The sequence below is a fragment of the Peromyscus maniculatus genome, chromosome 9, assembly GCF_049852395.1.
Source record: "Peromyscus maniculatus bairdii isolate BWxNUB_F1_BW_parent chromosome 9, HU_Pman_BW_mat_3.1, whole genome shotgun sequence".
In the NCBI taxonomy this organism is placed as follows: domain Eukaryota; kingdom Metazoa; phylum Chordata; class Mammalia; order Rodentia; family Cricetidae; genus Peromyscus; species Peromyscus maniculatus.
This window is the reverse complement of record NC_134860.1, coordinates 2,155,159-2,180,961: the sequence shown is the minus strand read 5'-3', so window position 1 is coordinate 2,180,961 and position 25,803 is coordinate 2,155,159. Positions and strand designations below refer to the sequence as shown.

General features: G+C 44.9%; 1 protein-coding gene across 17 annotated transcripts in view; it reads right to left on the bottom strand.

The window, feature by feature from the left end:
* Erc2 (ELKS/RAB6-interacting/CAST family member 2) overlaps window positions 1-25,803 on the bottom strand; it is a 905,605-nt gene that overhangs the window by 96,604 nt on the left and 783,198 nt on the right. The gene's annotated exons all lie outside the window — the stretch shown is intronic.

Below are 25,803 nucleotides of genomic sequence, written 5' to 3'. Positions count from 1 at the left end.
TAGGCAATAAAGAGAAACTAGACAGCTAAGGAAGCCAGTGTTGTGAGGGGCCTCCACCTGGGCAAGAAAACAAGAGAAAAACAAAAACAACAACAAAAAGCACAAGTCCCGGGAGCTTGAATGTTGCCCAACGTCCTAGCTGCTTGTGCACTAGGAAAGAAGCCACTGTAGGTAGAAAAGGCAACTAGCACCAAGTTGTCATACCAGAAGCTCACAGCCTGGAGTGAGGGGCTTTCCTTTAGGTTCTAATATTCATCATAAAACACCGGGCTCGAAAATAGCCCCGACTGAACCCAGGAAGAAACAAAACACTCACTTCTAAGAAGGGGAGCTGGCAGCTACTTTAGAGACAAAGAAACGATGTCTTTTTAACCTATGACAACACAAATTTGTTTAGGTTTGCCCTCCAACTAAGTAAGTAAGCAATTAGGTTTTTTCCAATAAAAATATCCCTGTGCATGTGCAAACACCAGAGGCAATCATATAATTACCCTGCCCAATCAGATTCAATTGCTGACGGTTGAGTTCCCACTGCTCATTAACGTCAGATCACAAGGAGGTCTTACGGAAGCGCTTGCCTCTCCTTACAAAGGCTCCTATACACAGGCGCAGACCTGGCACTACCTCATGCAGGATAATCACCCCTAAACCACCAGTGCCAAGGCAAGCCCACTCTGGCTTTCCTCTGAAAAAAAAATAGAGAACTTTGAAGACCCACTGTTTTAAAAGCCCTGGCTTCATTTGGGGGATCTCACTGCTAAATATAAGGGTAACCTTTCACCCCCACACTTTAAGTGGCATAATTACGTAATTAAAACCAATTATGTCATTTAACAGAGATGTTTCCAAGCCAATTACCTCAATCACTGACCTCAGAAGATTTCCCACACTGACCTGTGACAATGAAGATTGGGATAAATTTAGACGCTGGCTTCCGAAATAAGGCTGGCACAGCTGTTCGGGTGGGTCGGAGCTAGTGCTACACTTCTAAACTGCAGAAACTGAATGGAACTGCTTTGGTCTAATGTCACCATCACTATGTGTTTGCACAGTCCATCTAATATTCTAAGACAGTTGATAATGGGTTTTTCATCCCTCTTGGACAGCGACGTCTACATGTGGCTAAGAAGGGAGGTTGGGAGATTCATAACACTGTCTGAGTCAGTCAACTAGCTGACTGAAATGGGGTAAGAACTTTGGTAAGTCTTTGGGCTATATTCACATTTCCTAGAAGCAAGTTGTGTGTGTGTGTGTGTGTGTGTGTGTGTGTGTGTGTGTGTGTGTGTGTGTGTGAAGCTGTATTTTTCTCCTAGGCACCTTTTTTCTCTCCTTATCTATCTCACCCTAACTTCCCTTTGTGGGCACACACACATCTGCCAGACATGCAGCCCAACCCACATGAACCCATCAAGTTCCATCCAGCTCATGGGTAGGGCACACCTAGGTCACAGCGACAGTCTGCTGTCTCTTAGCATTCTTCTAGCCTCAGCACTGGTTTAGGATGAGCACATGACCCCAAGCCAATGAGACACAGGGAGCCTTTGCTGGGGGTCTCGGGAAGGAGTCTCCCTTTTCTTTCCTGTATGTGAAAAGGAGGAAGCACCCGTGTTCAGCAACCATCTTTGCCCCAGTAAAGGAGTAAGAACATGGAGACAAAAGACAGAGGAAGAACTTGGGTCTGGGACATGGTCCCCAGGAGTCAATTTATGCAGACAGCACATTTAGAAAACGGATCAATTCTAAAACAGAGTAGAGAAAAGATGAGGACTATGGTGACCCGGACGCACTTGCTAAGGAGGACGGAATGAATGGGGCATGGCTATGGGCGACAAGCTTGGCCCCCTACTCACAGCACGGCTAAACGCTGCCAGTTTCTGAGTTATTTGAAGAACATACCATTTTATGGGCAGGAAGAAAGACTTTAATCTGCAAGATGATTTTTATCACAAACTAAACATCCTTGTAACTTTTTAGTCCTGGGCTTTTGTCAAAGTTGTCTCTCCTTGGAGTTAAGGCAGCTGTTAGAGCTGAGACCTCCCTTAATTGTGCACTTTGCCCAGCTTAGGGGTACTCCTTGTGCTCAGTAATGCCTGGATCCACATGGGATGTAGAATTCATAAAAAATAGAGTATTTTCCCTCTTTTTCCTCAGACCTTGAGAAAAAGTAAACTGAGCAAAAATTCCTTAAATGCCAGGGTTTCAACTTAATATATGTAAGTTTGGGACAAGAACATTATTTTCTACCAGGATCACCTGTCCATATTGGGTTGCAATAGTGTCCTCAGCTACCTGCCAGATGCCGGTATCACCCATTTCTCAGCCTGAGACAATTAAAAATATTAGTTAACAGAGCCAAATGCCCAGTGATGGGGGCTGGGGGCAGTGCTGGTTGAGAGTCACTGCTTTAATATAACATTTGAGCAATGGCCAGCTCTCACTCACAGCATCCTTAAGAACATGATGTCTTGTAGTACTGTGGTCTCAGTAAGAGAGAAACACCATTTTCTCCAGTACTTTACAGAAACCATGTAAAACAGCCCTACGGTGAGACAACTGAAGTAAAAAAAAAAAAAAAGCCCAAAGTAGCCACACTATTATCTGTTACAGGCATGGGACCTCCAAGACTTGCTGAACCATTCAGAATCATCGTGGAGAGAAAATGTTTCTAATAGAAATAGTACTGCCTAAACACTGAGAGGAAAAGGGCACAGAGGAGAAGAACATCACGAACACAGGCCAGGCCTCTGTATGGGGAGCTACCAAATGAGCGTTTGGCTTCTTCTTCAGGAAAAACAAAACAAAACAAAAACAGAACTTTAAGATTATTGCTGTACTCCTCACACTCAGGTTTGACCAAAAACATGAAAGAGGAGTGGGCCTCAAAAAAATGGCCTCTTTAACAAAGACCTAAAAGTCACCCACTTTATAGAAGAAGGAGGAGGAGGAGGAGGAGGAAGAGAAGGAGAAATAGAAGGAGAAACAACCAAAAGTGGTGAAACCTCACTTATTTGGACATGTGAGAGAAGACATTTAAAAGCAGCAAAATCGATGGTTTTGTGGAGTTTTTTCCAAAGAAAGGCACCTGTTTGCACTGTAATATAAATGATTAAGAGTAGAATGGCCAAGGTGCCACCCTCACCAGTGGATTGAATGAGAAAATAAGGTAGGACTCACTGAATTAACACGTCCATTGCTACACTGGGAAGAAGACTCAATTAGCTTGACCTCCCCTCAATGAGGACAACCAATTAGCTCTCTGTTTAGCTGGAAGGCAACCCCCCCACCCAGTGGAGCTCTTGATTCTAGGCTCTGATTTCTTTCCATCTCAGGATCCTGAGCTCACATCAAGTAAAGTTAGAAGAATCATGTTAGTTTATGTGTGAAGACTGGGCCTTGTTGCAGCTTACTGGAATGAAAATATTTGGGTCTTAGCAACTGTCTAGTTAGAAATTGTCCAAGGTAGAGAGCTAGAAGGTCTCCTAGAAAGGTCCTCTGAGCTCCCTCAAGTCTAAGGCAGCCTCAGCTCTCGCTATCAACTTGTCCACTGTTCTCATCCTTCTTGTTCCTTACCGTCCAACTGCCTCCATGTCTCACTGACCTCTACAACATCTGACTGCAGAAGGAGACATGTCTCAAGTGGACAAAGAACACGAAGAAAGGGTCTCTGGGGGGCGGGGCTTTAGCACCTCTCCAGTTGTTTCTTTTCCTTTTTCTTTCCTTTCCACTATTGGTTAAATAACATTTAGAACAGTCAGAGAAAAATAGAAGAGCTTGGCTTGAGGTCCCAGCAGAGCGGTTCTCAACCTGTGGGTGGTGAAGGGGTTGCATATCAGAAATCCTGCATATCAGATATTTACATTATGATTCATAACAGTAGCAAGTTACAGTTATAAAGTAGCAATGGGAGCATTTCATGGCTGGGGGTGACCACAACATGAGGGACTGTATTAGAGGGTCACAGCATTAGGAAGGTTGAGAACCACTGGTCTAGCAGAAGCTAAAGTGATTCTCCTAAGTCCCATAAGCCAATAGCTGCTTCAAGAGGATGGTGATTAACTCTAAAGGAGGTAGGCCTCAAGCTTAAAGAGTTTTACAGTCAATCTGTTCTTGTAGACCGGTGTGTTCTCCTTCACAGTCACTCTGTTCTTGTAGACTGGTGTGATCTCCTTCACAGTCACTCTGTTCTTGTAGACTGGTGTGATCTCCTTCACAGTTACTCTGTTCTTATAGACCAGTGTGTTCTCCTTCACAGTCACTGTTCTTGTAGACCGGTGTGATCCTTCACAGTCACTCTGTTCTTGTAGACCAGTGTGTTCTCTTTCACAGTCAGTCTGTTCTTGTAGACAGGTGTGTTCACCTTCACAGTCACTCTGTTCTTGTAGACCGGTGTGATCCTTCACAGTCACTCTGTTCTTGTAGACCGGTGTGATCTCCTTCACAGTCACTCTGTTCTTGTAGTTGTTGTAGACTGGTGTGATCTCCTTCACAGTCACTCTGTTCTTGTAGACAGGTGTGATCTCCTTCACAGTCACTCTGTTCTTGTAGACAGGTGTGTTCACCTTCACAGTCACTCTGTTCTTGTAGACCAGTGTGATCTCCTTCACAGTCACTCTGTTCTTGTAGACTAGTATGTTCTCCTTCACAGTCACTCTGTTCTTGTAGACTAGTGTGATCTCCTTCACAGTCACTCTGTTCTTGTAGACCGGTGTGTTCTCCTTCACAGTCACTCTGTTCTTACAGACTGGTGTGTTCTCCTTCACAGTCACTCTGTTCTTGTAGACCAGTGTGATCTCCTTCACAGTCACTCTGTTCTTACAGACTGGTGTGATCTCCTTCACAGTCACTCTGTTCTTGTAGACCAGTGTGATCTCCTTCACAGTCACTCTGTTCTTACAGACTGGTGTGTTCTCCTTCACAGTCACTCTGTTCTTGTAGACCGGTGTGATCTCCTTCACAGTCACTCTGTTCTTGTAGACTGGTGTGATCTCCTTCACAGTCACTCTGTTCTTGTAGACCAGTGTGATCTCCTTCACAGTCACTCTGTTCTTACAGACTGGTGTGTTCTCTTTCACAGTCACTCTGTTCTTGTAGACTGGTGTGTTCTCTTTCACAGTCACTCTGTTCTTGTAGACTGGTGTGTTCTCCTTCACAGTCACTCTGTTCTTGTAGACTGGTGTGATCTCCTTCACAGTCACTCTGTTCTTGTAGACTGGTGTGATCTCCTTCACAGTCACTCTGTTCTTGTAGACAGGTGTGTTCTCCTTCACAGTCACTCTGTTCTTGTAGACTGGTGTGATCTCCTTCACAGTCACTCTGTTCTTGTAGACTGGTGTATTCTCCTTCACAGTCACTCTGTTCTTACAGACTAGTGTGATCTCCTTCACAGTCACTCTGTTCTTGGAAACCAGTGCCCTAACTCAACAACCTTCCTATCTCACATCCCGGCCCATGTGTGCTCCTCAGAGTACCTGACACTAAAGTCACACATGAGTTTTGTGGGTGTTGATAAAGGGGTTTCCTAGCGGAGCCTGCAGCAATGGTACACAGACACCTGTTTGCACCACTCTTGTTAGGAAGGGAGTGTCAGCCTGCTTCAGCAAGCATGTGCTTCTGCTTCTTAAACAGACCCCAAGCTCCATCCCACCCACAAGACAGGTACCGCCCTCTGTCTGTGCTTTCAGCATGAAAGCCCAGCTGCCCCAATGGATCGCTGTGAGAGTCCACAACAGGACACTTCCAAAAGCCACAGCTCTTCACTTTGGCTAGTGAGGAGCCTTACCGCCACTGCCCAGCAGTGGACAGAATCCCAGGAGGGGCATCAGTTGTCATCTGGGGATGAGCTTCTGTGGGCCCAGAAATTTTACCAAAGTATAGCACAGATCCTAAGAGTTTCTTTCATTCGGATGCATAGATTTATGGCTTTCATCCTATTAATAAAGAAAAACTAAACGATGCTAGCCTTAAGTTTCTAACAATTTTCTGAAATGTAATTCATCATCAAGTTCATGCTCTTGAGTGTGAAATTCAATGATTTTGACTAAATTAATTCCAGTTTTAGAACATTTCTATGATCCTTGTCCCTGACCCCTGAACCTGTCATTGTTTACTGAAAATGTTGCCTAATTTCTATAACAAAAAAGGCTAATAGAAAAGTACATTTTTTTAAAAAATGTACCTTTAGAGTGTGTGTGTGTGTGTGTGTGTGTGTGTGTGTGTGTGTGTGTGTGTGCGCGCGTGTGACTGGAGATTGCATGTGAGTACAGGTTTCCAATAGAGGTAAAAGACATTGGCTTCTCTGGAGCTAGATTTAGAGGTGGTTGTGAGTTGTCTGATGTGGATGCTTGGAACTGAACTGCCAGAGAAGCTCCTGCTCTTATCCATTGAACCATCTCTCAAGCTCCATGATTTTACATTCATTTATTTCCTTTTATTTTTTATGTGCACGAGTCTTCTGCCTACATGTATGAAGGTACACCACATGCTTGCCTGGTGCCTGAAGAGACTAGAAGAGGGTGTTCATACCCTTCCAAATGGGAGTTACAGCTTGCTGTTAGCCTCTATGTGGACACTGGGAACTGAACCAGAATTCTGCAAACAGAACATGTTTTTAACCCAGCCAATTGCTCTAACACTCCCAAGCCTTCCGATACTTGCTAAATCTGGCAATCCTAATCTAAGACCAAAACAGAATTAAGCCAAGAACTGATTGTTCGTTGTTCAGAATGAACGGGTCATTATAAAGAAACCTGAACTATTTCAATAGATTTGTAGCCTCTCAGCTCTAAGATAGTCAGAACCTGGCTCTAGTTAGAATTCAGCTGCAGAGACAACTTAAGGAATTCACAACCCAATTGCTGTTTTACAAGCAAGCCTGGGATCTCAGGCACTCAGAGGATTATATGCTACATTTGCCTTGAAAGGTTAAAGTGGATGTAATTGTTAACCTTGCAACTCACAATCAGAACTGGCAAAGTGACTTTTAGGGGCACAAATTATAGGGAAATCATTCTTGACCCTTTTGGGGGGGTCACAAATTTGAGAGCATTTGGTAAAAGTTGTGGACCCTCTCCATAAGAAAGTCCTTTTTCCAGTTCCATGCTTTTACAAAGCACTGCTTTTGAGGTGGTAAGAGCATCTGTAGGTCCTCTGATAGCCACAGGCTATTTAAGGGTCCAAGAGATTTCCAATGGGACCACAAGCACCCCGAAGTCCTCTGCCTTGGGATTCCTCTCTCATATTTGGGTGGGAATGGAAGAGGCTGGGCCACGGTGAGAAACTGTAAAGTGGGCAGACATGGCTGGGTGCTGGGCACCATGGATAAGCTGAGCAGTAGAGCAACTGGCTAGGTTCCATGGGCTCTGGCTTCATTGTTGATGAATGAACAGGCCAGCTTGACTGTTTGCACAGGTCCTGTCCTTCAGACCCAGCAGCCAGGTTTCTGGGAAGGGCTCTCTTAGGTTCTGGAGCACTGTCCAAGATTTGTATTTAAAAAAAAAAAAGTTTTAAAGCACTGGCTATGCGGTGACCCAAGTTGACAAAGCGCTCTTAGTTCTAAACCATCTGATTATCAGATCCAGGATCTGCAGCGCAGAGGTCAGGAAACAGTTGGGGAGGTTCTGGGACATTTTCCTTTGAGTCTAAGAGAAAAGGGTTTGGCAGGGACAGAAGAGAATGACATCCCAGCCTGATCACTTGCCCATTCTCCAGCATTCCTTTCTCCTCGCCAGCTGCTCTCCTACACAGGGAAAGCTGTCCACTGCTCCAAACTGCCCATTGTTCCTCCATTTTCTTTCAGTTTTCTGAAGTTAACTTTCTCCTGGGGTAGCCAAGTGACTAAACATGGCCTGCTGAGTGAGGTACTGGCCTCAATGGGCAAAGGGCAGGTGTGTCCAGCTCTAAGCCTCATACAGCTTTAAAGCTACCTACAAATTAGCCTTTTAGAAGAAAAAAGCCAGGGGCAGGGTGGCAGTTAAATGCCTTACACAACTTTATCCACATAGTCAACGTAGAGAGCCTATATTCACACTGGTTTGAAGAGATTAATCATACAACCTATAATTGAAGCTAAACTGGAAATAATGCACGTTTTATTCATTTATTATTTTTTTCCTCAAAACAATCTACCACTTTAAGGAAGTTTATTATTATGTCCATTGACAGGAACCATAAAACTAATTTGAATGTTTATCGATACTCACTGACATCTAAGCAAATGTAGTATGTTCATGGTTATCACCTCAAAGGAAAATAACTTCGTTTTTCACGTTTTATTGTTATCTGTCCTTGGTTCCTGAAACAGCATGAGAAATGCATACCCTCTGTTCTTACTTGTCAAAGGATACTAACAGCCTGCTGGGAAGAGCATGCTGGGAAGTAATGTTCTACACTTTGTGTTTAAGACTTAAGGGGAGAAAAAATAGAGAGCTCGTGTAAATTACAGACAAAGTTGACAAATTTCACGGCTTAGTCATGGTTAACATATCGGATTTCATGCTTTGACAGAGATTAACAAGAAAATCATATTAGAGTTACAACTATTAGTCGATTCTTAGGTATTTGGTAAAGAAACTCCACGTTCTTCAAAATCCTACTGCCCTTTCAGTACCTCTATTGTCTTTGCTGCCACAGATGCCCACCCCGTCAGGCCAGGGGGAGCAAGTGGGGTATCCCAAGTTCCTGAGTTACCCACTAGTCAGGGCAGGGGCCAGTCAGTGCTTAGCAGGGCCCAAGGGGGAACTCTCCACCACCTCCATGGAATAAGGCAAATTTAGCATTTGCAGCTCAGTTCACAGAACAGCAGGGATTAAAAACCCAGCCTGCTTCTTCTATGCAGAACAGAAGTCTGCCTCAGTGCAAGTGCTAGGGAGGGAAATGAAATATCACTTTTTTGAACTATGATATTTGAGTTGAAAAGTAGGTTTTCCTATCTTTATGAGGAGGGCCATACAGCTGAAGTCTTGCTGTTAGAAGTGGCATGCAGGCAGGAACTTCAAAAAGCCTGCTGCCTGCCTTTTGGCCTCAGGGCTCTGCATATCCTCTTTCTGCTAAGAGGCCTGCTTGCCTGTCAGCCTTGCATAAAAGATGCCAATTTGTCAGCCATTTGCTTTTCCTCTCTCCGAGAGTCTTCCTAAGGAGAAACTCCCTACACCTTCAGTCTTTGACACGACATGTCCCACGAGCGAGCGGCTAGAAATCCATTCTCTGTCTCAGACCCATTTCCTTCCCAGGCTGTCTCCTGGGTCTTATAGGATGTCCTTAATCAGAACCACATTCCTCAGCCAGAGGAAGTCCTCCAGCAGAGGCTGGCAAGATTCAATGGCAAATTAGTTTCAGAATGTGGAGGGTCACATTGGGAATAAAAGGCGCAGTTATCTATTGTGTTTTCTTTAGTGGAGAGAATTAAGGCAGGGTGCCAGCTCCGAAGAAACCCGCATTTGAATAAGAGTGGCTGCTCAAGAGAGGAGGACCATTGCCCTCAGCTGTGGAAACCAAGTCCTTACATTCCAGGTGTCTGGGATAGGGGCAAAGATTTTCTTTCTATACAGTTGGGGCTTTGATACTTCAGTAGTACCCTACATGGGTAAGATTAAAAATAGCCAAGTTTTCTGTTTTCAAGGTAATTGTCTTATGACTATGTGTTTACACAAACATACACTACATCTGTGTGTCAGAGAAAGCACATTTAAATAATAACAGCTATCACTGATTGTCTCCTGTGCCATGATAAGCTCTCTGCACACTTAGTTTCTCAAATCAGAATGGAAGAGACCATCTTTGTCCTAATTTTACAGAGACTGAAATTGACTGGACCCACCAAGTTAGAACACAGAACCCAAGATCAAACTCAAGAGTACCTGACTCCTCAACCTTTGTGTGTGTGTGTGTGTGTGTGTGTGTGTGTGTGTGTGTGTGTGTGTGTTAGACAAGAGTTTCTGTCTGTGCATGTACATGTTTGTGAGGCTATGTGTGTGCACATGTACATGGATGTATATGGAGACTAGAGGTTAACATGGTATATCATGGTAATTGTTCTTCACTTTCATTTTTAAAATTTTATTTGGTGTTTGAATGTGCATGCATGTGAGTGTTTGGTCATGTGTGTGCCACAGTGAATGTGTGAAGGTCAAGAACAATCTGTCAGGTCATCAAGCTTTGTGGCAAGGATCTTTTCCCCGGGCTGTCTCACGGCTCATCCATCTTCTATTTTTGAGACAGTCTCTTACCTAACCTGGAACTTCCCAGTTCAGCTAGAGTGAGTCTGACTGGCTAGTGAGTCTCAGGGCTTCACCTATGAAGGGAATCCAGGCATATACCACTGTGTTTGGTTTTTTTATGTGGTGCTGGGGACCTGACTTAGGTCATCTCCCAGGCCCATCAGTCCAGTGTTTAAACTAGTGAACATACCCAGCTAGAGAGGGTCCAGTGGATCCCTCCGGGAAGTGCCCATGTTGATAGTGAGGAAAGTCAGATTTCAAGGATAGGTTTGCAGAAGGAGCCATGTCTCTTGGCTAAGGCGTGACTGTTAATCAGCGGTAAACTTTAGTCCAATGCAAGACTTCCCTCACAGGATTGTAGGCTAAAGGCCATGAGCCCATGGAGGGAAGAGGAAGAAGGGAGACATTGTGGAGAACGCCAAGATTCCTTTCATGAATTTTTCTAAGTTCATCTTGACTAGAGAGACTGGGAGAACAGGGGTCGGGGTAGTGAGGAGTGGGGATTGGGGGGGGGCAGGGTGCTGAGTGGAAATCTGCCCCCACCTGCTTTCAAACTGTTGGCACTCCTTTATCGTGTGTGTGTGTGTGTGTGTGTGTGTGTGTGTGTGTGTGTGTGTGCGTGCGCGCGTGTGTGTACTCCAGAGACTGGAAAGGAACATTTCCAGGATGCCCCCACCTTCCCTAACACCTTGGGGCAGTGAACAATTAGAGCAAACTTTTTCATCAAATGCTCCTCCATAAAACCATTTCCCAGGAAATGGAACACAGCATGGAACCATCGAGGACTGCATTTTCCACCAACAATGAGCATTGTGGGGAACAGGTACTATATTGAAATGATTTTCCTCCCACTTTCTGCCAAGTCTGTCTTTCAAGGAGACCTACATTGCTGGGCTGAGGTCTCCTTCCCCTCTGGCCATCAGAATTGGAATAAGGAATTGGCCCCTGTCTCTTCAACACCCGTGTGTAAAAGGCCAATAAACAAACCAGCAAAGACCTACAGGCCTAATTGCCTTTTAACTCCACCACGATGATAAACGCCCAGAGCAAGAAGGAAAGACTCCCAAGGATTTAACAAGTTTATCTGCGGCCACTTGAACGCTTTCTGTCTGCCTACACTTCAGTGAATTCACTAATAAAAGGATAAAAGGGCCTGAGCCTCAACCCTTCAATGACTAAGAAATCCCAGATTTAAAACGTATGGCCAGCAAAAATTGACCCATTAGCCAAGTTTTCCTTTGGGTGTTTGTAAAGGCTGAAGCGAGGGTGGTGGGCCCTGCTCATTCCCAGCACTGGGAATTTCCCCTCACGGACTGAAGACACCAATCTTACCTCCAAAGAAAGCACAAGTTTAAGGGACTGTAGTGACAGGTGAGAAACCAAGACCCTCTTTACTTCCACAAGGGCATCTCTCCTTGAAGGGACTTGGAAGTTTCACTTTGTGGCAGTTTCTGTTAATTTACAAAACATCACCAAGTGGTGGAAACAATCCAAGCATTCTGCACTTACTGGAATTAAACAGAAAACAAAAAGCTAGGAAGCCGGGAACACTGGAGACCAGCAGTGGGGGGCGTGGCAAACCCCCCCCCCCCCAGAAGTCAGTTCACAACATTTCCCTTTATCAATGTGAAATTTCACTTTATGGATTTATTTTAAAGAAACCATAGGATAAACAAATAAAGGTTAAGCACAGGGAACTTCGGGGGTCTAACAGGCGGCATTTTAACAAGGGCTGGATAGATAACGGCAATGATGCTGGGTGCACACATCAGTGTGTGTGCGTGGCACACAGCATGCCGCACACAGCACACAGTGTGAACTTCAAAGGGCAGTTACAGCAACTTTCATAATACAATCTCATTCTTTTTCATCAGGCTATAGAAAAAGTAAAACAACGTCTAGTTCCCTGAAATGTTAGCATTTCTATGTGGTGGATTTGAGGGGATTTTGACTTTTTTTTTATACAGAGACTTGTATGATTTAATCACTGATTAACTTCTGCAGTGCTGGGGGTCAGAGGACATCTCGTGGAGTTGGCTCCTTCTTGGCTAGGTGTGGGCCGCAGTGATCACACAGGTCTTCAGGGCTGGCGACAACCACCTCCACCTGATGTGCGAGCCATCATCCCAGCTCCAATCATTTAACATTTTTAATAATAAATATATGTTATATGCTGGCTAGTTTTATGTCAACATGATGCATGCTATAGTCAATGGAAGGAAGGAACCTCAATTGAGGAAATGCCTCTATGACACTAGGCTATAGGCAAGCCTGCAGGGCATTTTCTTAATTAGTGATTGGTGTGGGAGGACTCAGCCCATAGTAGGTGCTACCACCCTGGGGTGGTGGTCCTGGGTTCTGTAAGAAAGCAGGCTGAACAAGTCATGGGAGCAATCTAGTAAGCAGTACCCCTCCACAGCCTCTGCATCAGCTCCTGCCTCCTCGTTCCTGCCCTGTTTGAGTTCCTGTCCTGACTTCCTTCAGTGATCGATCAACTACAATGTGGAAGTAGAAGCCAAACAAACCTTCTCCTTCCCAACTTGCTTTAGGTCGTAGTATTTCTTCAGAGTAATAGTAACCCTAAGACATATTATCTTTAGAAATCAGTTAAAACATACACACATACATCCCTCAAAAAACCCTACCCACCTCCCAACCACACCACCACTATTCTCCCCAGCAACAGGAAGACAGCCATGTCTGAGATGTCAAGGGAAGACCTTGCTTCCTTTCATCTGAGAGAAATGAACACAGGACACATGTGATAACACATGATTTTAGATGGAGCAAAATCTCCAGCAAAATGAGAACTAAATGGAGACACTGGCTGTAGGCTCACTTCTCAGCAACAACCTTCCTGGGTAGCTCCTGTTTCTCCTGTCCCTTCCGCCAGGAGACAAATGCCCTGAGATTCTCCACCACACTGACCCGCTCGTGTACTTGAGCCAGAGCAGCCCTGGAGCAGGGAGATTGCCAAGTAAAAAACCTGGAGCGCTATTTTTCTATTAAAATCTTGTCCATGTTTTTCCTATTGGAACCTGGAAACAGGACAAATTCTGAAGGGATCCAAAGGAATTTCTTTAGAAAAGAATTCTGTTAACACCAAAAGCTCCCCAAGCGCCACACAAAGCAAATGCTAGACTTCATTAGGCTGAAATGTACAAGCAGGGTTCAAACCCAAAACGATCTGTCCTTCGCAGCGGGCTGGGCTGCATCAGGGCTTATACGTTTGTACACTGATCCCCTCACATGCCTGCATCTCCCTGCTTCATCATCTCATAATCAGGTCCAGATTTTCTATTGCTCCCACAGTGTGAGCCATGGAGTTTCAGATTTGGGAGATGTACTGTTGAAGGGTATGGAAGTACATAGGAAATCTGGACCAAAACACACTCCCAACTGAAGTTCTGTTCCATACTCCTGAGAAGGAAGAAAGGGAGCGCATAACTTGGAACCTAACTGGTCTCAAGAAACTGTTAGAACGCGGATGTGTGTAAGGATTGTCTGGATGAATGTTGGGAGACCTCTTGACCAATGGATGGAGTAAGCAGAAGTTGAAAGGATTTCTATGAGCAACACTGCTTCAGTGTTTGAGGTATGTCCGCCAGAGCCCCAGAATGCTTACTGAAGGATCAGATTTATCAGGGATAAGCTTCATCTCTGAAGTTCAAACACAAATGACCTCTCTATGGATTTTATCTGCAGCTTTATTTGAAGGGCTGTTCTTAAATTCATTTAAGAAAGTTTCCTGACTTCATAGATGGCAGTATTTTATAACATGAGCCCTTCATGGCCAAGCAAGTGACCGTCACGTTTGAAGCCTACAAATTAGGGTTAGGCTGTTTGTCTTTCACCTTGAAGACAGCTCCACTCTATTGGCCAGTGGGTCCCCCGGGCCATTGTGTGGCTGAGCAGCATTATCAAGTTTATTTAAACTATGGCACTCTTTTCCAGACTGGTTTTATCTTAATTTCTGCTTTCAAAGTGGTAGCCCTGCTTGATAGTAACACATCTCTTCCAATAAAATAATTAGAAAGCAAATCAAAATTTAAAGATCTGAATCTAGTGTCTAACTGGTTTGAAAACTAGGCGGAGTGTTTGGATACAAAAACTCATTTTAAAAGTCTGCCTTCGATTTCCTGTACTCCAGTACTGGAGACAGTGAGGCATCCTCTCCCAGCCCACATGGATCTCGGGACCAGCATCTACTTGTTTTTCACAGGGACCCTGCAGATTCCTAGGAAGCCTGGGCATAAACACACAGGCTTTCGCCCTCTAACCCCTCTAGTCTATTTCCTCTGCACCACATCGTCTGAAGCATCTCTTCTTCCCAGGTATATGGTCTTGGATTTGTCACGCTGAATGTGAGACTTTACAAGGCCAATAAAATGACAGCTGTCCAGAGGGGTCTGGGTGGCTTTTCCCAACTATGCAACACCACTGCCTTTAACTCCTGAGGATCAGGAACTTGAAAGCACTGAGATCCACTTAGCTTGGTGTCTGTCATAAAGTTAAGGCTAATCCCATTTCCCCCAACTTGCAGCTCTATCTTAAATCCTCAAGCTTCTCCTATGCAGACTTAACTGATGGAAGACTTGATTATGCCTTCTCAGGCCATAAATTCTAGATATTTATAACATAACTGTTGTCATTTGGGTCAATTAAGATGCTTTTACTGGCTTGGAACAACTACCTATGGGGCTTGTCAAATACCCTGACAGTGGTTTATGACCCTTTATGGTGATTTTATCTCCCAGGGATATGAAAGATGGCTGCATACAAAAATCACCAGGAAGCTTCTAAAACATTTTCCCTACTTCATGATACCCCATACCTAGTCTCCCCTGTCTCCTTTTCTACTCACACAGAAACACAATTTGACTTTAAATCCTCTCCTAGAGTTGGTATCTTTGATCATCTATTCTTCTCCAAATACATAAGAGGAAGAGATAACACCCCGTGAGACACTCTATCATTAAAATACAAAACAAAACAAACACCTAAGTGGTGGGCTGGCTAAATACCCAGCTAGGAAAAGCTGGGCTTTCCAGTGGCCAGTGTGACTCTGACAGGAGTGCTTGCTTTTACTTTTCATGTGGTGCAAACACTCCCTCATGAAAAGCAGAATAGATGACAACAAAGAATGGAATTTATTGGGGGATTTCACCCAGACAGGTTACAGCTTCTGCCTTTGGGGGATATTGCATCCTGCTGTGTCTTCCTTTATCGGAGCCCCTAGGCGCCTACCTACTGTTTTCCAGGCCCTGGGCTAGGCCTGGGATGGAGAGATCAAGGAAATGGTCGGAGGAGAAGAAGACATATTCATAATGACTATGCCAAGTGTTGTGTTAACAGACTCCAGGATAGTTATGTGCACAAATATTGAAGGCAGTGAGAAGTAACTCTGCTTCTTTAGGTCTAGGGGAGATCAGAGATGCTTCTCAAGGAGAAGGAGCATTTCTAGTGTGAGCCTTTGCAAATGCAAGGAGATGGACAGGCAACTAAGTGGAAGAGCATTTCTATCAGGAAAAGCAAAAGCAGAGGGTGGATTTGAGGAGACAGATGCAGGGGAACTTCCCACAGTGCTCTACATCACTGGTCAGCAGTAGGATGAGCTGAGGCCGAAAGGATCCTGCAAGGCATTGTATTCCTCTGCCATGAGATTTTTCCTTCCTTGCTCAAAGGAGAGGAGGTACAGTGGCATGCTTCCGCCAAAGCCAGCCGGATGAGTGGATAGGAACCACTACCCCGTGTCTATTTGCTCCGTGCCCTCATCCACACCCAGGTTCCCCGGGGCTAACTTGGGAAGCATCATTCTGAAACTGCGGTCACACTTCCTGAGTTAGAGAACACTTCAATTTTGATTATCAAAACAGCACTATTTGGAAATCCAGGTGGACCATCTACAGTTCCACCTGGTAAACATGCAACATGCTGACACCATGGAAGACATTGAGGTGAAGGTGAGTCAGAAAGGTGATGGAATAGGCATGACTTCAGAGTACAATGTGATTCGGACATACACTGGATTTTAAGGTAAATGGCCTTTGATCTATCTCCTTGTTTTTTCCATCCCCTAACACTCCACTAATAAAACTCCATTTGAAATCAAACACTGAGAACAAACATCTACCACAAAAGGAAGCTAGTATTTGGAAACTACATTACAGCATGTAAAAGTCTACATCACACATAATGCAAATTACTGGCTGCCATTAATTTCCCCAGACTGGCTGCTTATGTAGGCTGCTATATAAACCCAGGGCCAGAAAGTGACAGTGTGGCTCAAAAGGCCACAAACCACCTAATGACAAAAAGTTAATTTTCAGAACTATTATGGAAGCCTTTGCTGCTATTAAAAATGTAAAATATCCAGCTTTGTTTGTTTATACTCTATTTTATTCCAAAAAGGATTACAGCATCTAAAAGCAAATAGAAGAGGCCCGTGTTCCTAAGAGGCGGGAGCAGGAAGGGCTGGGGTTACATCCACCCTGCCAACGTCAGGCGGACTCTGAGGGGGATTTGGACAGCACTCACATAAACTTGCAAAGCTTTTAAAAACCGAACATCCCAATTCAACACCCAGCTCTCCAGCTCCACGCCAGCACCAAGGGAGGTGCTCAGAACCCACTCCTGCAGAAAGCCTGGGAACAAAAGAGGCTGCTTTCTCTCCTTTGTCCCCAGGCTCAGGTACAAGTCTCCTTGCAAGTAGTGGAGGATGGCAAAAAGCCACAGAGCACAGGGGTCAAAGTCCCGCTGCCTGCGTCAGGTCCCGGTGTGGGAGAAGACCCTTCGGTCTCCTCTGACAGAGGAAGCTCAAGTCGGTCTAGGGTCCAGAAGCACTGTGAAGACTCGAGGAGGAGCATGTAACAGTACCCAGTACCTGTGCACCGCTCAACAAACAGCGGCCCTGACTATTACATTTTAGCTCCCTCCAAAGAAAAGCCAAAACAGGGTACAGAGCATTGCCTTATCATTAAAAAAACAAAACCAAAACAAAAAACAAAACCCTGCACAAGATCGCAGGAGGGACACTATGGGGATAAAGAGGAAGGTCTGAGGAAAGGTGGCCTCTAAACTCTCAGAAAATTGAACCCAGCCTCTGAGAGCTTCAATAGGTCAGGAAAGGGGGACAAGGCCAACTTCAAAAACTTAGAGGAGGCTCCTGAGGAAACCCTGGAAAGCTGACTTCCAGAGAAGGATTTAGGAAGAGAATAAAGGCAAGCCACAATCACAAGAACCGGGGAAAAAGCCATTTTCAGAAGGGGAAAAGTACCCCATTATCCGGGAGTGGTAGAATATTCATAAAAACTATGCAGGGAACCATCCAGGAGGGGATCTGAGGACCGTACCTGAAGACTGAACCTGGAGACCGTGCTGGAGACTGAACCTGAGCAACTAGAAACAGGGAGGAGACTGCTGAGTTGTCCCAACTGAGTGGGGCCTGTGGGTTAGACAGGCTCCCAGGGTTGAGAGTCAAGGGAATTGCTCCCAGAAGCTGGAGGTGTGGGGGTCACCCTAGAAGTATACTAGGACAGATAGGAAGTAGTGGCCAGAAGAGGCACTCTGTGGGAAAAACTGACTGACTTCCGGTGGTGACGAGACAGGTCTAGTTACACAGAGTCTAGAGGTTGCAGGGTCTGCCACCCAGTCCTGCCACCCATCAGCCATGGCTCAGGGCACCGACTAAGCTCCCCCCACCCCAGAGAATGGGAATAAAGAATGCCTATTTCACGTGGGCCTCTGCTGGGCTCATCCTAAAGTGGACAAAAACCACGCTGACTATTTTGGTGGTTTTGGGTATGATAAGGGCAGGAAAGAAATGAGAAGCTCTGTGCACACGATCCCGAAGCCACCCACAGAGACAATGACCATCCTCAGGCCTCTCTTTCAAGCTTCCTGACATTGAAAGTCAGCCATTCAACATCTGTCAGAGAAGTCAAAGTATCAGTGTAAATGGAAACACACTGTCCCTATGTCAGCCATCCAGCCTTCTTCCATCTTTTTCATGGAGATTTCTCTCTGAAAATATAAGGCTCAAGGAAAATGGTGATAGTTTTCTTTCACTTAAAAGAAATTATTAAGTTGCTAAAAAAAAAAAAAAAAAAAAAAAAAACCCTAAAGGCCAGTACTTATTTCATAAGAGAAGAGAGAGAAGATGACACATTGTACTAGTGATTACCTGCCCCTTTTCAGCCCTGTCAGCAACACAAAGGCTTAAACTGAAGCTAAATCCAGGGCACATTATCCCTCTAAGCCCACGCCTTAACTCAAGGGGACTGAAAGGCATGTCTGCATTTCTGCAAGAGGAAACTTTTTAAGGAGCACCCTATTCTCAAGTAGGTAGGTGTGCCCCAAAGAATCTCAATCTAAACCTAAAATGGACTTCTGCTTTAGTTACAACAACAACAACAAAAAAGTTTCTCATTTCTGAGTTTCCCCAAGTCCATCTTACACAATACAAACTATCAACGATGAGCTGGGTCTGACCTGGTAAGTCTGGAATGAACAGCGAAGGAAGTGGGTAACTGGGGAAATTCTTGCTTAGCATGCCTTTTTGATCCTTGAAAACCATTGAGGCCCCTGAGCATACATGCCTTTGCTTCTCCATTAAGCTCATGGTATTTGGAAGCCAAGTTTTGAGAAAACCCACATAATCAAAGGAGATCAGGCAAGTGACCGACTGCTGATGAATGTCAGTGACCGACTCTGGCAGGGTCAATGGACATAAAGACTTCAGATGGTCCAAGAACACTGCAGAAGAGAAGCAGTGGGACACCGTCTTCAAGCTGGATGACTCGTCATCCCTGAGAGCCCCATGGCCCACCTGGCTCTTCACTTCTTGGGCAGCTATCATTTTTTCCATCTCTTCTTGTGTAACAGATGAATATTACAATGTAACATGAGTTTTTACCAGCCAGCTTTGCTTCCTTAATGAACCAAGTCCAAAGTCAGTGATTGCTTTGATTACAGAAGGAGGCAGGCGGTTTCCTGGGCTTTCTGAATAGGTAGTACCAGAAAGGTAACCTCTCAAAGATGCCTTAAAGAAAGGCTACTGGTACCAGGGGGAACACTCTATTTACCCCTGCAGAAGCTCCCCTGGCTCTCATGATTTATAGTCTCTGCTGTAGGCTAGCCCATGTTGAAAGGGCTCTTGTGCAGGGATTTTGTGTAACCCCTAAGAGCCAAGTGTCCTTGGGGAAGTGGCAACATCTCTTGAGTCCCATTTTCTAGTCTCTGAAATGAAACCTCCAGATGGGCACTGGGTTGTGTGCATGTGGGAATCAGTCTACAAATACTCTCTATTGCTATTAGTACAACATAAAAACAATTACATCTTCTACCTCTCTCAAGTGCAGTTACTCAAAACTATGGGGTAGACATTTCCCCTAATCAGTAACACAGGAACAAATAGAAACGTGGGTTCAATTCCACCCTCTCACTGGGTCAACTGTTTTAGCAGACTGCTCCTTTGCTCCGGATCTACTGAACAAAGTGGATTGGCCATTTGGGTGACCCAATGTAGTCCCTTTGGGAGGCGAAAGCTGTAAATTATGTAGATGAGTGAAAGGGCAACATCTAAAGGGGACAAAGCTGCAGGGCCACAGAGCCACTGGGCTTGCAAAGCTCCCAAGCTCCACTCTTCCTGACATGGCAGTGGAACTCACTTCACCATCGTCTGGACCTGGTGCCATCTTTTGGTGCAAGGCAGAGACGGTAGAGTCACATTACAGCTACTGATTCCCTGGCTGACAGATTCATTCTTATTTTTACTTAATTTTGTAACTTTTAAATAAATTTCTCTCTGAACCTAATTTAAAAAACAAAAACGAAAACCAACCAAAGCAACCAAAACCCCAATCACTAACACAACGTCCGTGTCTTCTCTGCTTCCTGTCTCTTACAGTAACAGGACAAGGGCAGACTGAGAATTCCAGCAGACCTTTCCGTGAAAATGAAGTCTTCACTGTCCAGGGAGGCCAGAACCCACCAGCACTGTAATGCTGAAGCACTAACCATTCACTTGAGTTCTCTGGCAAATGACCAGAGTGACAGAGGAACTAAAGTTTAGCTGTTAGTGAATTTTAGTGGAATCAATTCAAAATAGCTTTATTTTGCTAATAAATACCTCAAAGATTTGCCTTTTATCCTTGTGAATTATCTCTTGTTTTGGTGTTGCAGTTTTCTATACTGTTTACTCATGCCTTTGACTTTTATCTTCTTGTCTGCATTTACTCTTACTGTTTTTATGAAGACCAGGCATTAACCAAGAGACAGATTACAATAGGGTCTGTCCAACCCTAATCCCTTCTTCCCAAGATCCCAGGCTCAGTAGAAAACAAACACACAAACAAACAAAACTGTGGAAATGTGGTTAGAAAGAGAGGATGAAAAACCAAGGACTCCCAGAGGAAAGCAGGCCAGGCCCTGGCTGGTGTGGTACCCCCCCCCCCCCCCCCGAATAAATGAATCCAGTGTGACCAGGAAAGGAAAGTGGAAGGGCTGGAGGTGGAGGCTGCGTGGATTTGAACTCCCACATAACTGGATTCCTTCTGGGGGTCGGGGGAGGCCCTGACAGATGATATTTTGTAGAGTGTCATGCTGGCCCTGATGAAATGGGGACACTGTGGAGCATTTTTATGTGGGGAAACTTCTAATATGAATAGAGCCGAGAATTAGGAGGTTAGTTCACAGGGATTTCTGCCACTTAAGAAGGAAACAGCAAGAAAAGAACAGGTAGTTGACTGTAAGGGGCTTGTGGAAGGAAGTCCTGCCCAGGTTTGCAGACCACACCCCCCACAGAACGAGCATCCAGTACAGTCCCAGGCCTTGCTGCCTGCCTGCTGTATGCCAATGAGCAATCTGCAGCATGAAGCTTGGTATTGGTGGGATGGCCAGGGTGGGTGAGAACTGTGTCTCCCGGGGACAATAAGAAGCACTGAGTGACAACTCTGGAGGGCTCAGGTCATTTCTGATGCCTGGACTTGGGTGGTGTTGGAAAATTTACTCCAAAGGGCCCCCAAATCCTAAGAAGTAAGAGGGACCAACTGAAAGCACACTACTTGAGGTGGTGTGGGAGGTACTTGAGATGAAGTTAAACTTCGGTTTTCAGTGGAGCCACTTCTTACTACTTCCGGATTGTATTCTAAATGGACAAAGAATCCTAAACACATATAATATGTAACCAATACCCAGAAAGTCACTTATGCCATAAAGCAACAGCTGTAGAACCAGGTACTAGACTCACAATGGCAAACTCTACAGAGTGGGCACTCTGCTACTGAACACAGGCACCGATGCTGAAAAGCAACAGTTCCTACAGTGACAAGTTCTATGACAGGGTTCTCAATAGGGCACAGTGGCAGAGAGGACCTGGAACATGTGGACGGCCCTGGGTTGGCATGGTCTGGGTAGGTCCTCCTAGGAAGCAACAGCTGAGCTGATGATTCCTACATGATGGGAAACAGCCAGCCTTTAGAGACAGAGGGGATGGGTGCTGAGCTCAGGGACAGCAGGCTCGGAGATTCTGAGGGTGGCAATAAGCTGGGCACACTGGCAGGAGAGCAGAGAGCAAGCTGGATGTCCAGGACTGGATGAACATATGCATGGTGTGTGTGACAGGAGGGGAGGGGCATACATGGGGCCAGCTGGGACATCCCTGGCAAGCCAGAGGAAGGACTATGGATTACTAAAATATGCAGAGCCACTTTCTTTGAGTATATGGTCAGCAAAGGCACTTTCTATATTGCCTTTCTGTCTCCAAAGAGAATAGACCTTGATTGATCAGAAAGCATTTCCTCAAAGGGAAGATGACATTAGCACCTTTTGTTCAATGAGCTGGGAAAGGAATCGAGTTCTTCCAAATACTCGCCATGGATCTCTAACCATCAAAGTCACTACCACAGGGGCTTACCAGACAACAGGAGCCTCCATGGTAGGCAGATACAGGCAACTCAGGTAGGCCCAACCCCCTTGGAAGCTGTACCAACCTCTGGGTTTAATATAAATATTTTTCCTGCCACTGGAAAATACAGAAAAATAGGTGTGCCTCTTGGAAATTCAATAGAGAGTAAATAGGCAGAGCAGCCGGCCTGAGGTCTAGATAAGGCCGGGGAATCTAAGAGTGGGAAGTCACGGAACACAAAATAAGAAAGAAAGAATTTGGGCAGTAATGATTGGTTTTGGGGGGGGGGGGAGCTAGATGGAAAGAATTTGGAAGGTAAGAACTTCCAGATGGCCTTGCTGGTGAAGATAGCTATATATAGAGACAGAGGGGCTAATTAGTTCCTGGGCCAAGGCCCCAGTTTCTGTTGAGTGAGTGATTGTCTTGTGGTGGTTTAGTTCAATACACACCACATCGTGAGTAAATTAAGTATTTGAGGGTTTTTCCCCCCAAGCAATGGGAATTGCCCAACCTTAATATAATTAATTAAGAGTCAATGAATGTTTAATTTAGTTCTGGTGCTTGTACCAGCAACACAATGAGCTCTTTGTCTTGGCCGAGGTTCCTAAATATTGGGAAAGGGAGAAAGGCTGGAAAAGAGCAAGAGTTAGTCAACAGTTTTCTCCCAAACACTCTGATGAACAAGTTGCCTCTCTCCAGCGTAGCGGTCCATTCAGTGAAAACCAAGAGCCTGCCCCCGGAGGAGGTTGTGGATGTTCTAGGAAGAAAGATGTTGCCTCACACCTCTCTGTTGGCACCAGGAGTTACAAGTTACACTTTCAAACTCTAGTTTTGCCAGCCAACTGGACCATCTTTAGGGGCGCATGCTCAACTACACTCTCATCTGATGTCTTCTTATTTTTGAGTCATAAGCAGTCAAAAGAAGGCTGAGGGAAGTTAAGAGATAAAGATGGGAAGAGTCATTGAAATAGTCTCTCTAGGATGCTATAACCAAATGAACAGCTTCTGGCCAGTCTCCAACCATTATCTGTTGGGTGACTAGATGAAGTTGTGTGGATTTTTATCACTGCAGAATTCCCATTATTAGCTCCTTGAGAAAATTCTACTAAGAACAACAGTAAAACGTGCTTCCGTTTACTGTGTCTATCATGTGTCAGCCCTATGCATGGTGCTTTGTGGACATTCTCTAAATCAGTCCTCACAACAACAGGAAGCAGCCTGTGTTCTGACCACTCCCCATGGAGCATACACAGAAGCTGAGGCTTGAGGTACCCTCGTGGTGGTTAGTAAATAAATTAACTGGGGTCACAAAAAAAGATGTTTGATCTTGTGTTTTCACCTGCTCTTCTGCTACATTCTTCTTTAAATAGACTCTCACTGGGTGCATGAGCTGCAGAGATGACTAAACAGCTGGGTGGCTCTGTGTACCCCAGCATGGAAGGCATGAAGAAGAAGAGGATACTAGGTGCTTTTTTCATACCAGCCTGCAGAGCTGTGAAAGGGTAAGAATGATCCTTGAATCTGGGGCCACTGGTTTCTCATCCCGGTCAAGTTTGATTGAGAACTGACATGCCGGAGAAAAGAAGGAAGGAGACCCAGGATACAGATGGACACTGGAATCATGTCATTTCCCCTCTGGAATCTAGTCTGAGTCCACTGCTGAAAAGCTGTGACCCTCCAGTGAGGTCAGGTGAGAGGGAGAGAGGAAGGGATACCAATTGATCCACACTCCCACTTGTCCATTCCACTAGTTTGGTTTAAGTGGCAGTGCAAGGATGCCCAGCTTGGCCCAGGGCTAGTTAGTCTTCATTCTTCCCACATCCTGCAGGATTTAAGGGTTGCAAGTCTAACCCAGAACTTTATAGCAACAGCACAGGAAATAACCATTGCAACAGCAACACAGACTTCAGAGGAGCAAAGATTCTTGGGAATTTAGACAAATATAATTTTTCCTCACAAATACCAACTTGCAGCTAAGGTACTCAGGGCAATTATGTAGAGGAACAAAATGAAGAAGAGATGAGGGGATGTTGATTAGTTTTAGTTTCCCACTAGTTAAAGGGCTTAAGAGCGATCCCAAGTTAGTGACCAGGATACCCTTAAGCATCCAAATTCTTAGCACATGCTCTTCCCATTCTGTATTCTGTCCTCAGTTTTTCTGCATACCACTGCTGTCCATCTGTCCATCTGTCCATCTAATCCAGACAGAGTCCTTAGTATCCACATCTGCTAGGCACTAAAAAGTACAAAGTAATGCTCTTTTTTAAAAATAGGTTTTAGGACAAATAACCAATGAGGGATACTTTGCCTGGCTTATGGAAGCACTCAATAAATACTTGCTTAAGATATTCACAGAGGAACCAAGATAGCACAGTCCAGGAAAGGACAGTGGGAGCTGGCATCACTTCGCCAGCTGTGCAGAGAAGGCACCCATAGCATTGATTAAAGCGATGAATGATGAAGTAGCAGGTGGGCAGCTAGAAGGGAATCCAGCAAATTCTGCATGGGGTTGGAGGGGGGCTTTCCAGGGACACCAGGCAGTGGTGTCTGTGGAGGGATGACTGACTCCCTGGTAGGTGGTCTTGTCTTAGTTCAGGAGCTGTGATCTCAGGATTCAAGTCAGAAGGGCCTGACAGGAATCTTGCACTGCCACATCATTACCATACACCCTGGGGCAAGACAGTTATTTGTCTTTTGGAGAGGACAAAATAAGAGCCTCTCTAAGTTGCTGGGAAGATTAGAAATTGGTATAGTAAAATGTAGAAGAGATACAAACAAATCCTACCAGGAATTCCTGTCGGGCCTAACTAAAAGCTCCCCTCCATCCACCGCTCATCTATACTCCTTATTTACCAGGCATTAGCTCAGCACTCTAGAAATGTCAACACACTCCACGCTCATAATAACCCCGTGAGTCAGGTACTGTTATCTCCCATTCTGCAGATAAGGAAAATGGGAGCAAAGAGGGTAAACAGCTTGCCAGAGTCACACAGGCAGGAAGTGGTCTAGCAGAGATTCCCACACCAGCAACCTGGCCAGTATCTGCACACTTAACCCCTGTGATGTACTGCCTGCCAAAAGAACACAGGCTTACTTCTTTCTCCTGGAAAAAAAAAAGAACAATGTTTTCAACACTAACCAAACATGGTCCAAACCTCAAGGACATTATGTGAGATAATACATATTAACTAAAGAATAAAAAAAAAAAGTGCGGTTGTCAAAATGGTCAGATTACTATGCCCATCATCCTGACAAGGTATAACTACATCCAAGTCAATGGAACACTAGTTTCCATACCTTTCTCCCCTCCCCTGAAGCCATTGTAATACCATACTGATATGACCATGTGGACAGTTACATTTTCATTCTTTCATTCCTATGATAAAAATGTATTCATTAGTGCAAGTCCGAACTTTCATAGGATATAATTTAATTTTGTAACAACTCAATGAAATTAGGTGCTGCGGTCCACGATGTGAAAACAATGTGCAGAGAATTTCATTTCTCCACCTAGGCCTCTTCCCAGTCCTGACATGCTGTGCAGCTGAGGAGAGCCAGAGCCTATCTTCCTGGAGACTGATAACCACATTCCACAAGCAAAGGTAGCAGCATGTCAAAGGAAGCATAGGCTTGGAAGGAGGAGGCATGGTGCCATGAGAGCGTGCGATAAGGAACCTGCTTGTG